At 45.1% G+C, this 14,440-nt stretch overlaps 1 protein-coding gene across 5 annotated transcripts in view; it reads left to right on the forward strand.

Moving 5' to 3' along the window:
• Tead1 (TEA domain transcription factor 1) overlaps positions 1 to 14,440 on the forward strand; it is a 225,217-nt gene that overhangs the window by 124,778 nt on the left and 85,999 nt on the right. The window contains exon 1 of one of the 5 annotated variants that reach the window (XM_038318660.1): positions 14,393 to 14,432. The exons of the other annotated variants lie outside the window; for them this stretch is intronic. The gene's annotated coding sequence lies outside the window, so the exon portion shown is untranslated. Of the gene's footprint in view, positions 1 to 14,392; positions 14,433 to 14,440 lie in introns of those variants that run through there. 5 annotated transcript variants of the gene reach the window in all.

Consider the following 14,440-nt stretch of genomic DNA (forward strand, 5'->3'; position numbering starts at 1 on the left):
CAGTTGTATGTCCCTCGCTCTTATCCCACTCCCAGAGCGGCGTCCTTCTCACCCAAACCATGATCTCAGAGGGTTACGAGTCAGACATGTCACGCAGCCTGTTGGGAAGCAGTTTTCTCCATCCGTGATGAGATTGCAACACCGTAAAAGAGGGCTTTGGAGAGGGAACCGATTGTGAGGAGAGAGCAATTATGGGAAGAATCAGAACACAGAGTAGTGTCTGTTCAGGGGCATGGCTGCAGTTCGAGGGGGCCGGTGCAGCCCGGGCTGCTAAAGGCTCTTGGTTTGTTTGGGCATTGGGAATGGGAAAGTGGATGCTGTCTCCCCAAATGAACTCTATTTGTTAGGTTATCATCATGTTTAGCTGTGTTGTGGATGTACATACATGCACTTAAATCAATACAAGCATTTTCAAAACAGTAAGAATTCTCTTATAAAATAACACAGGATCAGAAAGTATAGTTTATAGTTATGAAACCCTGGCCACCTCTCTTTCAGGTGTCGGCTGTTGGCAGAGGAAGGCTGTCTCTTCCTACCTGCCTTGTTTTGCCCCTGGCATTGAGGAAGCAGATATACTACGGGTCATCTGTGTACTGGGGTCTTCAAACACCACAGACTTTTTCAGGAAAAAGAGATTGTGACAGTTTGCCTCATTTATACCATACTAGGCATTCTGGGTGATCTAGGGGATGTTATTTGCAGATTACATGCAAATATGACACCATCCTGCAGAAGAAACATTAGCATTCAGATTTCGGTACCCAGGGTCCTTCCAGAATCAGTCCTCCACAGATACCAAGGGATGCCTAAACGTAGATTTCAACAACCTAATTCATACTATTTTTGTAACTCTTGTTTTATATAAATCAACTCACTTTTGGTACTGCTGTGTTCCTGTTTAATAGGCTGAGCAAATTGCGGAGCATGCAAGTTAAATCCCAGAGCTAGTAAATAGAAAGACTGGGATTTGAACCCAGGCATTCTGGCTTCAGACCCTTCCCTATTTAGCCCCAGATATTCAGCGTGTGATATTCCCCACCTGGTGGCATTCCCATTCATTTGACAGCCCACAAAATGTGATATCAACACAAGAGAAAAACTTGTTGTTGTTGTTGTTTTGTGTTGCAGTGTGTACTCAGATTGCCCATCCCTTGTCTTTCTTTTGCTTTTCATTTTGGTGTGTGTATATGGTGTGGGTGTGCACATACACACATAACATACATGGGGGAGGTCAGAGGCAAGCAGAGATGGGTCGCCCTCTATCATTCTGTCTTATTGCCTTGAGACAGAGTCTCTCACCAAACTGGAAGCTTGTCTTTTGGCTGTGTTGACTGGCCAGTGAGCCCTCGGAAGCCACCTGCTCGTACTCCCTTGTGCTGTGATAACACAGGAGTAGCCTCAGAGCCACCATGCCTTTTCCAGGGACCAGGCCTTGTGTCCTCAGATCCTGGCAGCCACTGGGCAGCTAAGCAGGAGCCTCTCTCCCCTGCTAGGCACCTTGGAGAACAGGATGTCCTGGAGCGACTTGAGTTTCAGGAGTGCCCTGGTTCTGATATCAGTGTGGCTGCACAGACAAGATTAGCATCCATATTAGTAACGCCCCACCCGAGAAACCCTGCAATTATCTCATGATTTTATCTAATGACTGCTCTTTTCAAAGCTTATTGGGGTAATCTTCCGAGCATGCCTGATTACATGTTGTGGAGACAAGCGAACTGGAAAGCACTTCAGAGCCTAGCCTGAGTTTAATTTGTACTTTTTGCTTTTCAGGACAACATTTTTACTAGGTAATTGTCCAGTGATTTTTTTTTTTTTTTTTTTTAGAGTATATGGCAGTTTTTCTTACATTGACGTTTCCACTCCCTTAGCATATCTCAGCTGCGGTAGTAACAGCGAGAAAAGAGACGCTGTGTGGGTTGTCCCTTGCTTTTTTTCACAGGCTGGTCTCTGAGCTCTTTAGGAATTTTTTTAAATTTTGATTTATATATTTTTACTTTATGTGTATCAATATTTTGCCTACAAGCATATATGCACACCACATTCCTGTTATGTCTTCTAGAACTGGGGTTATGTACAGTTTTGAGTCACCACATAAATACTGGGAATTGAACCCAGGTCCTCTGGAAGATCATCTAGTGCTCTTAATCTCTGAGCCATCTTTCCAGCCTCTCTTTAGGAACCATTTAATGGCAAATAAAACCTTCTAGCACTTGGTTGTGGCAGTAGTGGGGGGTGGGGACAGCGTAAAGTGCCCACTAGTCCTGTCGTCTGGAGCAGGTTACTTGGTCTCTTGAGCCTGGAGGATGTTTCTATTTCATAGATCTGGCCTACTCTGAAAGGCTGTGTATGTGAGGCCATTATAGAAGCTATTTGGAAGTAATCTGGAAGGCCAGAGACATAGGCTTCCTTGATAGCTGTCCTGCTGGGGCTACTGGGTCTTGAGTGACCCTGGCTGGTCATAGTGTTTCCATTCAGAGGAGTTTTCTGTAGTGGGGACCTTCTTGAGGGAAGGGATAGGATAGTAGGCACTCAAAGCCTTCCTCTAAACCAGTGGCTCTCAACCTGTCGGTCACCATCCCTTTGGGGGTTGCATTTTGGATATCCTGCATATCAGATATTGACATTATGATTTATAACAGTAGCAAAATTAAGGTTTTTAAGTGGTAATGAAATAATTTTATGGTTGGGGGAGTCACCACAACACGAGGAACTATATTAATTAAAGGTTCACAGCCTTAGAAAGGTTGGCAACCACTGCCTAAACCATGCAGGGCCTGTGCTAGCATCTCATGATCAAAAGCGCGCAGAGAGAAGAAAGATGAGACGTTTCCTATGTCCCTGGCACTAGGACTTCAGCGATGCAATGACAGTCATTGGGAAATGCCTAAGGACCACGGTGGACCTATGGAGGACAAGGGGCTCTCAGGAACCTGTTATTACCTTCAGAGGCCAGGGACCTTCCCACCCACTCGCAGTGAGCACACATTTGGGTCAGGGCAGGGTTAGGTGGCCAGGACTCCTCCCTCATTTCTCCGAGGTTCTGTAAAATGTGAGCTTCATAAACTGGGGAAGGAAGCCATAGGATAGAGTTCTGTTCCCGTTCCCAGCCTCTTCAGTTCTTTACTTCTCGTGCTAAATTCTAGTCCCCCAAGAGACTCCTATTTCTATTTATTTTCTATGAAATCCTTATGTGTAATATCTAGTTTGTTTCTTCATTTGTCTTTCTGTCTCAGATTTATTGCATTGTACAGTAGACTGTGGGACGCTAAGATTAATAGGCACACCGTGAGTTTCGGTTTCTAAGTGTGGCAGGTGTCCGGCCACAATGAGCAGCTCGTCCAGTTGTGTAAGCCGCAGTTGTGTGCAGAAACTGTGAACAGGATAAAGTCTGAGTGTGTCAGAGCCGGGAGTTAAGCCAGCCCTCACATTCTCAGCATGCCCCTTGCTGGGCCACCTAGCCCTTTGCCTGTTTGAGAAAACAGACTTTGGAACCAGTGTGTTCTTTCAAGCAATGTTGGATGCTGCCTGATTGTGTCCGTCCTAGAATCCAGTTTTTAAAAAAAGTCTGACTGGTTTGGTGAGAAAGAGACTGTTGTGAACAAGCTGCTAAGAGAGGACTCCTTCTGAAGGCGTGTTGTCTTCCAGGCCTCTGTGTAGGCGCTCCCAGTTGGCTCGCAGGGTATTGCGAAGAGACTGTCAACCCAAGTGAGTGGACAGTAGAGACTGTGGTTGGGGCCCCACTCCTGTTTTCACAGGGCTGGCCCAGTTTGGATCCTGTTGGAGAATCTGTAGGAGTCAGGCCTCTTCTCAGTCCTCAACTGCCCTGGCCTGCAGCCGCCCTGGCCTGGCTCTGTTTAGGGTGCCTTATCTTTGCTTGAAGCAATCCCTGCTTGACCTGAACTGTTTTTCATATACTTAGTTGTTAGTAACTTACTGTTTTTTTTCTTTTTTTGTCATCTGTTGGCTCATTTTGGTTCTCCTTAAAGTTAAAACATGCTTTTCCTTTTTTTTTTAAGTTTGCAAGTGTATTTTTCATTTTTGGGGTGCTCATGAGTCATCAGTATAAGAAAATATTTATCCAGCTCTCTAGAGAATCACTTGGATAGCTCACTTCATGCAAATGATGATTATGGTGTTCTCCTCTGGCATCCTGGAGGGCAAGGTGCTGATGACCTCTCTTGCTGCTTCTGTTCAAAATGACACTGTAAACTCAGAATGACAGTTACCTGGATTATAAAGAAGTGAAACTGTCCTTGTCTTGGTAGGTTGGTCTGGTATTGGTTTTATATCAGCAGTAAGCACTCTGGAAGGAGCACTAGAGAAGCAGCTCTAGGGGCTGCTGAGATGGCTCAGTAGACACAGCTGCTCGCTGTCGTGTCTGTTTGCTTTTGGAGACCGGGTTTCTCTGTAACTTTGGAGCCTGTCCTGAAACTAGCTCTTATAGACCAGGCTGGCTTCGAACTCAGATCCTCCTGCTTCTGCCTCCTGCGTGCTGGGATTAAAGGCATGCACCACCACCACCTGGTGCTGCCATGTCTGATGTCCTGAGTTTGATTCTAGGGACCCATGTGATGAAGGATAGAATTCATTCTCCTCAAGTTATCCTGACCTCTATACGCACAATGTGGTACATGCACACGTGCAACACACACACACACTCATACACACACACGCACGTGCACACACAGTTGTGCTAAAAAAATGATTCTTTTTGGTGTTTTGAACCAGGGTTTCTCCATGTAGCCTTGGCTATCCTAGAACTCACTCTGTAGGTCAGGCTGGCATTAAACTCAGAAATCTGACTGCCTCTGCCACCTGAGTGCTAGAATTAAAGGCATATGCCGCCACCACCACCAAGAATAAGATTCTAATGAATGAATTTAATGGAATAATCATGAGGCTTTGCTGAGAAGGGAAAGAAAAGATGTAAACAAGGGGCTGGAGAGATGGCTCAGTGGTTAAGAGCATTGCCTGCTCTTCCAAAGGTCTTGAGTTCAATTCCCAGCAACCACATGGTGGCTCACAACCATCTGTAATGAGGTCTGGTGCCCTCTTCTGGTCTACAGACATACACACAGACAGAATATTGTATGTATAATAAATAAATATTAAAAAAAAGATGTAAACAAACAGAGCTATTCCATCTTCATGGGTTGCAAAATTCAATGTTGTTGATTCTCCCCAAATTGACTTACCTTCAGTACGAACTTTGAACAAAATGCAAGCATTGTTGTCCTAGGGTAAAGTTGGCAGCCATTTCCTAAATCCATACAGTAAAGCAGAGGACCAAAGATAAAGAACATAATTCTGGAAAGAAAGAAAAAGCTTAAAGATATAAACATACTGGTTTCAAAACTTACCGCACTGGACTGGAGACATGGCTCAGAGGCTAAGAGCATTAGCTGGGTTCAGTTCCTGACACCTATGTGGCAGGCAGCTCACAACTGTCTGTAACTCTAGTTCCAGGGGATCCAACAGTCTCACACAGACATACATGCAGGCAAAACACCAATGCACATAAAATAAAAATAAATTGAAAAAGATTTGTTTAAAGGGGAAAAAAACCAACTTACTGTACAGCTACAGTGAAAGACCATGTTTTTGGTATAAGCTTAGACAATTGAGTAGAACTGAGAGAAGAGAAATAAACCACTGTTCATTGTTGATTTTTTTCCTACAGAGGAGCCAGTGTAAGGCAGAAGTAATAGAGTTTAATACTGTACTTTTCCTTAAGACCTGTTCAGAAATTAGATACACACACACACACACACACACACACACACACACACACACACAGAGAGAGGGGGGGGGGGAGAATATTTTAGGACCTTATCTCATATTCCATATACAGAATGTAGTTAAAAATGGGTTGTAGTTCTAATTGGTAAGCAGAACCCCCCAGAAAAACATTATACAAAATCTTCATGACCTTACAGTAGTCAGAGTGCTTAGATATAAAGCCAGACTTAGAGCAACCCATCTTCCTTTCTGGGACATTGGCTGTTATATTTATTTTGTATGTGTGAATGTGTGCATATGTGGGGGGACACTCATGCCATCATGAGTGTGTGGAAGTCAGAGGAGAGTCTGAAAGACTCTCCTTCCACCTGTTTTCTGCGAGATTGAAGTCGGTGTTTAGGCACAGCAATAGGTAGCTTTACATGATAAACCATGCCCCCACCCCCGAAGATTTATTTACTAAGCACTCACTCAAAAATTATAGCCATCGACTATTCTACATTTCTGTTGTACTTACTTTTAACTCACCAAGCCTTTCTGGAGAAGAACCTGAATCGAAGTGGGTGGGAGTTATATGAATGTTGGGTTACATTTCTCTCTGCTTTCTGTAGACCCCCAGATTATGGGGCTCTTTGGTCTTTGGCGAAGAAGATTATGAGTGATTTTCAGGACCTGATTGATGAAGTGTAAATTGGACAGAGCCCAAACCAATAAGCAATCATGATGGGATACAAGCTAGCATGGACTCAGAGCATACTGTATGTGCTTAGCTATACCAGCCTCAAGCCCATCTCTTGATGTCATGTAAAAGAGATAAGAAATGATTTTTCCCATAGGGCTGCTTTGAGCATGAACTGAAAGAACTTTTATTTAAAGAGTTAGCATTGAGCCCAGCAGTTAAAAATCCATTATTCATACTGTTGAGCAGTTGGTTTTCAGGGTAGGGTACTCAGGACTCAGACTCTAGTTCCAGCTCCTAAGTGTTGCCTGCCATGTTCTTATTAAAATACAGTTCAGTTGAAAGTCAGAGCAAGTTCTCTTGTCACTGCAGACATGATTTCCTTTGGCTGCAACTCTCCCCATGGTTTGAATTCATAGAGTAACTAAAGCCCAAGAGGAAATTCTTCTCTAGTCTCTGTCTCCAAGAATCCCCTTGGTGAGGTTGGGAGGTGCCACACTGTTACTGTTTCAGGGCTGAGAGCCTCCGGGATAGAACCCAGTGGAGTTTCTTGAGTGCTGAAGAATGAAGTGACTCAGATAAGGGCATTTAGAGTCATTATCTCCAGTGACACATGCCCGATCTGGCTTTCTCTCTCAACCTGCATTGTCTGGCTCCAACTAGTGTGTTCTTAGTAGGGAACTGCGCCTTCTAACTGTCTCTGCATTTCTTGCTTTGCAGGGAGACTGTGCTTGGTATTTTCTGAGCTTTGTCATAGATGTAGTAAGAGTCCTATCTGTGTCAAATCCAGTGCAGAGGCTTTAAGTCTCTTCTCTGCTGTCAGCAGTGTTGGGGCATGATGGGTGTGAGGGAACACTCATGTGACACTGATCTTCAAGGAGGGTGGAGATTTGAACTTGTGCCTTCATATTCTGTGTCCTGAGGTGCCTGCTGCTGTGCCTTGCAGCTTCTCCTGTAGGCAACAAGAACCTCCTTTCCATAAATTTTCTCCTAGTGGCATTTTCTGCCTCCCGCGGTCCTGTTTTCACACCGGAAGGGTGAAGATAACCAACTTCCATGCTCAGTGAGAGATGACAAAGATCCTGGGTCCCCTTTCTCTCTGAGCTCTGGACAAGCGTTCACAGACGTCATGTTTTGTTGTATGCCTCTTTGTGTCAGGATGCCTCGGATGGATGCTTTGGTCCCTTCCCCACCCCCTTTGGCACCGGTTGTTCTATCCCTAGCCAGTGAAGCAATAAATGAGAGAAAATGACCCTTCCCGGTCATGGAAAGTAGCAGCTGGTTTGAAACTTGAAGTATGTGTTCCAGAAAGAGAGGTGGCCACAGTGGAGTGTGTTTGGATGAAGAATATGTTTCCTTCCTTCATCGTTGTCAATAAAAGGTCCTTAAAAATCCAGTCATGGCCCTGTGTATGTGTCCTGCCTGTGTGCCTGTGTGGAAACCTGAGGCGCACATGTTGGGTGACTTTTCAATGGCGGGCTCTCTGACCTTATTTTCTGGACAGGGTCTCTCATGGGGCCTGGAGCCCACCAGCGAGCTTTAGCTGTCCTATCTCTCCTCGGTGCTGTGGTCTAGGCCTTGCTCCCCCCACCATGGATAAGTGCTATGGATCTGAACTAGGGTCCTCCTGCTTGAACCATCCCCCTGACTCCCCAGCTTGATGCTTGAGTGCCAAAGGTGCTGCTGGGCCAGGGCCAGGGATGGAGACCTCTTCCTGGCAGACACTTGATTCACAAGGGCGCTAATTATTCCTTCTTCCTCTAGCGGCTTCTCCAACAATCACCCTGCTTGTTTGGTGCACAGTGTGGTATTGGACAGTTGGGCCTTTTTGTTTAACTGTATGTGTTCATATTGTTCTTTATGTACTTAGTTTATAGCTTATGCAGCAGACATTCTGGTCAATTAGCTTCTTGTCCTACTAACTGGGCGCTGCTGGGCTCCTTTCTTCTTATGTTGTGTGGGTTGGTTTCAAGTTACAGGGTTTTTATTGGCTCCTCTTTGCTGAACCCTGGTTTCCAAAGCTGGGTGTTTATGAGCTGAATTTCTTAAAGGTACAGCTTTTCTTTTTTATGAGTTGCAATACCCAGTGCGTTAGAAAACAAAACAGAAGAACAGCGGCAACAAAAGCTGAGGTGTATGTGAAAGTGTTTGGTGTGTGTGTTAAAAGAAACATCATGTGCAAACCAAAAGTAAAGGATAGGAAGTTGGCTCAGTAGATGTACCCACCCCCATCCCCAAGCTCCATGAAAGACAAGAGTCTCACTGTGTAACCCTTCCTGGCTTGGAGCTCCATTTGTAGACCAGGCTGGCCTCAAACTCCACAGGGTAGAAAGCAATCAAGGAAGACATATGACATCAACTTCAGGTCCCTATACACATGTACCTATAACATGCCAGCATGTACGTGTATGTGCACAAACACACACACACACACAACTTGAAGCGAATGGTTTCCATTTTGCCTTATCGTTTTCTTTATTGGTCTCAGCCTGGGCAGCCTTCTTCTTAGATTGCCTTCACTTTCTTCTGTACACTCCCACTCTTCTTTTTGGTAGGGTTCTTGCCTTTTCTCATCATTGTGAGTTTTTGGAGCCTGCATCAAACACTTTTGGGAACAAGTTGGAGTAGAAGCAAACTGCTTAAATTCTGTTTGTGTATTTAGGCACAAGTTCTACAGTATATCAATAATGGGAAATACACAGCATCACTGTAAAAGGTATTGCTGTTGAAATACTGGAAAGAAAATTTTCCATTTCTCCTTTTTCAGATTATTACTATTATTACTATTATTATTTTCTGAGACAGGGTTTCTCTGTTAACAGACCTAGCTGTCCTGGAACTAGCTTGAGGCTGGCCTCGAACTCACAGAGATCCGCCTGCCTCTGCCTCCCAAGTACTAGGATTAAAGGCCTCTGCCACCACTACCTGGCCTTTGTTTCAGTCTTTTAAGACACACTTTGGTTTAGCTCCTAAAGCTGATACAGGCCTTGAACTCAGGCTCCTCCCACCTCCACCTCCCCAGTCTGGAGATTGCAGGTGTGCACCATCTTGCCCAGCTCCCTGGGACCCACCCCTTAATCCTATCCCTTTGTTAATACTGGTGCAGGCCCATTGGTGCCATCCTGTCAAAGGCCCTCCTCCCAAACTGAAGCATAACAGGCAGGGTTTTACCCTGGTCCACTCTGACCCAGAATACCCTAAGATTCTGCATGACAGTTAGTCTTGGCTGTGTCCTTGACTTTCCATAGTTTTTCATGGTAACCTAGCCCAGAAAATCTCTTTGCTATCCCTCAAAGTACCCCTTAAGTTTCACTCATTGAGTGAGACTACCCGGCTCTCTGGGTCCTGCCCTGGACCCAGAAGGTGTGTTGTGGATGACGATGGAGAGACCTTTTGAGTCATTGGTGCCCAGTGTGATGAAGCATAAGGTATTGCTCCATCTCAGTGCCTCTGCACCGAGAACTTACCCATTGGTAATGTTCCTGCTGTTGTCCTGCTAGGCTGTTTGTTTGTCCTTGTGTTCACTGAGCTCTGTTGTTGCATGAGAAGTGAGGAAGCATGAACACTAGATGTGAGTCTGCAGCTCCTACCACCCCTCGCTAGACAGGGTTAGTGAACATGGGTTCACAGTGTACAAAACATCACAGTTGCTGGAATCTACATACACCAGTACCACCCTGCCCTGGAGTCTGTACCTGCTTTGTTCTTACACAATTCTTGAGATGGGAACATGGCATATGTTGGTATCATCAGACTTCTGAGGCCATTTTCAGTTCTCCGTACCACTCAGTATGACATTCAAAGGCTTGTAATGGGCAGGCTGGATGGGGGTGAAGTTTGCTGAGATGGATTTGCTAAGCTAAGTCTTGGGATAGAGGCACTGGAGGGGATTAGGCTTCGGAACATAAAGTTCAGGGAGCCACTGGAGACAGGACCTGGGGGATGTGCCAAAGCCTCTGTGCTTTGGGAATCAGGTTAGCCTTGGAAATTGAAGAGAGTCCCAGAGAGTGGTACCCTGATTGAGGGTGAGAGAGATGAGCTAAAGAATGAGGGCATTCTGAGACTTTGCTGATAGGACCTCTCACTACTCAGGTGAGGGCAGGGGACAAACCCAGTGACAGGAGCAGCCAGTGGCCAGACAATGTGATCTGACAGGGAAAACCTAGGGGAGGGACTCAGCCTACTCTCAGCATTTCTCTCCGTATTATTTCATTAACGTCTTCAGTGGGTTCTAATATGCTATTTTTTCTTTTTTCTTAGTATCACTGTTTAATTTCTGAACCCCATGGACAAATTGGCCCTGCTTGCTTTTTTGTTTCTTAATTTGTGCTGCATTTGTCTTTGCAGGAAGTAAGGTGCCCTCTTCCTGATTAGCTTGGCTGACCTACTGGGTGGTTGACTGCTGATGTCACAGCTCCTAATTCCTGGGTCTGGGTCCTGTAAGGACTCAGACCAGGGCTTGCTTTCCCCTCCTCCTCAGATATCAGGGAGTGATGTTTCAGGGCCCAAGGCCGTGGCCCCTGATAGTGCTGTCTGTCACCCCTAACTGAGCCCTTTGTTCTCAGGTACTTGCTGCTTATGTGGTTAATAAAATCAGCCTGGAACATGTTCTTTAAAACGAAACCCATACATGTCTGCACACAGAGATGTTGTGGCCAGTTCAGAAGAGAAACTCACGTAGTAGGTGTAGGCAGAGTGTGTACAGCATGCGTCTCCACACACCCACTAGCTTCTGTTCTGTTCTCTTCTGTTCTGTTCTGTTCTGTTGTCTGAACTTTGCCAGGTTCCTATGTTCTTTGTCAGGGCTCATTGCTCTGACAGGAAGTTGATGGCTTCCCTTCTCCCTCATGTGGGCCTTTCTTTGACTCCCTCCCTCCCTTCCCCTCCCCTCCCCCCTCCCCCAGGTGTGCCTTGAACTTGCAGTGTGGCCAGGATTTCTTTAGCTCCACCTGCTGAATGCTGCAATTACAGCAGTGTGTTCCTGTACCCAAATTGCGCAGTGCTGGGAATTGAACCCAGGACTTTGTGCCTTCTTTGGCTACCAGTTCATCTCCCTCTGACTCACCCTTTCCAGTCCTGCCTACAGCTCATCTCTGGTGTCTTCTGTGAGTTTTCTTGTGGAGAGCTTGCCGTTCCTCACCCCTGCCCAGCTAAAGGCTTTCTCCTGCCCAGATTCCCCCAGTGCCACCTCTGATCTTACACCTGCCCTGTTTACCGCTAATTGGCACTTACTCCCCTCTCACCTCTAGAGGGTGGATGCTCTGCCTCATTATTCTCCTGTCTCGGAGATCTTGCTCCAGTATAGTTAAGAAATCCTTGTTTGGATTAGGTTTTTTTTTTTTTTTTTTTTTTTAAATAGGTTTGTGGAGGTCCATCCCCCATAGGAAAATTGTGATTGCCTGTTAATCCTTAGCCTGGCCTTTCATTTTGCATGCTTTACTTTGAAATGTGTACTTAAATAGAATGTGAGGTGTAGACCTTTGCACCTTTAAATTGGTGTGCAAGGCAGGAGCTTTCCTGTCCTCAACAGGTGCAAGAGGATCTGCAGCCCAGCGGGGTGACTGGCAGGTCCTGACAGATGCCATTTCCCTTACCCGCCCTTCCCATGGCGCACACTGGCCCTGCTTCTCTAGCCGGCCCAGGGTTGGCTCACAAAGGATGTAGTAGGTTTTATATTTTTAATTGTTTTTTTTTTTCCCAAGCTTTCTTTAAATGTTCTGAATCTTGATACCTTTGCGCCTTGAAAGGACCGTCTATCCCTAAATTCAAAGCAAACAAGCAAGCATGAGACAAGACATTGTCAGAGATGGTTCAATTAAGATGTTCAGGGTAACGGTTCTTGCCTGGCAAACCTGATTACTTAAGTCAGTCTCTTTCTCCGTCCCTCCCTCTGTCCCTCCCTACCTTCTTCACCGCTCCTCCCTTCCCTCCCTCCCCCTCTCCCTCTTCTTTTTTCTTCCGTCCCCTAATGTAATTTAAGAATTTTAGGAGAAAAAGATGTTCACAAGGGTTATAGAAGACTGGGGAGGGAAGTCAAAATGTTTGGTAAATCAAGGCTAGTTTGAATCTATTGACATAGGAGAACCACTAGAGTTCCCGGAGCTCTGCTTAATCTACACAGTGTCGCTAAGACTGCTTCTCCCCTCTTGCTAGCCAGGCTGACATTTCCTTCTGCGTTTTGCACTAATCATTAATAACTGGGCTGTTGTCACTGCTCCACACTTTCCTATTGACACGTCAATCATTTTGTAAAGATCTCAAATGTTCAACCTTTATAAAGCTAACCTTTAGTACTCTATTAAAATGTAAGAACCGCTTGATTCCCAGCGAATGCTCTGGCCACTGGATCATGAAAGCGTTAGTTTGTGCCAAGGGCATGAGGCAGTGCACTTGTTCCCTTTTAACAAATAATAAGAAGTTTGACTTTTCATTTACACATCCTGCCAATTGCTAACAAGTTTCCATCTCGTTCAAACACCAGATTGATCCTAAGAAATTGAAAATATTGATTTAACCCTCCGACTGATTCCTACTGCAGGCACCTGCTAGCGCAGCCTCAGCACATCGCAATTGCTTGGCCGTAATTCCTCAGGGGACCACTAATAACTACCACATCTGTCTTTTCATCTTCCGAAATTATGCTAGCAGTTGTCCAAGTCAATTGTGATTCATTTGATAGTGCTCTCCTCCAAGACATACTGCAACCAAATAGACTTGCTCACCAGTAATATATCTGATGACATAGTTAGCTCTCGTTAATTGACAGAATGATTCAGGCTTTTATGGATGGCATTAATTGGTCCCTCGTGTCCATGCAATAATTGACCAGATAGAGGCAGCAGCATTAGCTCTCATCCAGTCAGGCGAGTTTGGAGATGAGGTTACTGTAGTAAGGATGACAAAATGTCTGTGTTTTCAATCAAGACTTTATCAATGAGTTGGGGAAAAAAATATAAAAGGATTCGAGGAGGAATTCAGATCATCTTGATTCTGCATGTTGTGTTCCAGCCTGCAGAGATGCACCGGAGTGCTGCTTGCCCTTCTCCTTAGTCCTCAGGTGTACTAGCATCCAGTTTATGCAGTGCTGGATGCCCCAACCTGAATCGAGGTGACATAAAGGAGAACTTTAGGCAGCTGTTTATGAAACCTGTCCTTAGGAACCCAACACCCAGGCCATGCAAAATCTGAACATGTGGAATTCACCTTCAAGCCTCTTAACTGTGAAGGAAGTCCAGAATGTTCCATCAGCATTCTGAAACTAGTTGTCTCATGTTACCATGTTCCCCCCACCTTGCCAAGATGTGTAAAATTGTTTTACAATGGGATGGCTAGAGAGATGGCTCAGCAGTCAAGAGCACTTGGTTCCTGGAACCCACCAGTAACTCCAGCTCCAAGGGAGCTGACTCTCTGGCACCCTCTTCTGGTATTGGCAATCACTTGCACACACCTGCACATACACACATGCAAATATAAAATAAATACGTCTTATATTAAAAACAAACAAAAGGTATATATAATCAAGTTCTGCTGTTTAGCACCCACCTGTTTAGTCATGCATACTAGATAATCCCAAGTGATAATGTGAATTTATAATTATTTTTTTTTTACTTGGGTGCTCTTTGTCACAATAGCCATTCTTCATTGGTCAGTTTTCAAAAGCCCCTGAGGTGTCCCCACTGCATTTTTCAAACCAAATTAGGAGGTCGTCTTTGTGGTTTCACAGAATGGACCTGGAGCTTGCCTTGGGCCAGGGCTGTGTTTGTGGACTTGACACGAGTATTTATGTAAGGGCTTAGTAAGTTTTTTTTAAAAATTGAGTTGCAATCATTACCTTTTGAGAAATGAGAATTTGAAGTTTGAGTCCAAGAAGAACCGCTTGGATCCAGTTGGGCGTTGTGCAATCCCGTGAGTAAATGACTGACCACGAGCTCAGGGACATTATTACAGTGTGGTGTGGAACCTGTGTGAGGTACGGGGAGGCAAATCAGCTTCTCTGTGGAGAGGAGATGACAAGGTCAGGCA

Source organism: Arvicola amphibius, chromosome 1 (genome assembly GCF_903992535.2).
Source record: "Arvicola amphibius chromosome 1, mArvAmp1.2, whole genome shotgun sequence".
NCBI lineage: Eukaryota > Metazoa > Chordata > Mammalia > Rodentia > Cricetidae > Arvicola > Arvicola amphibius.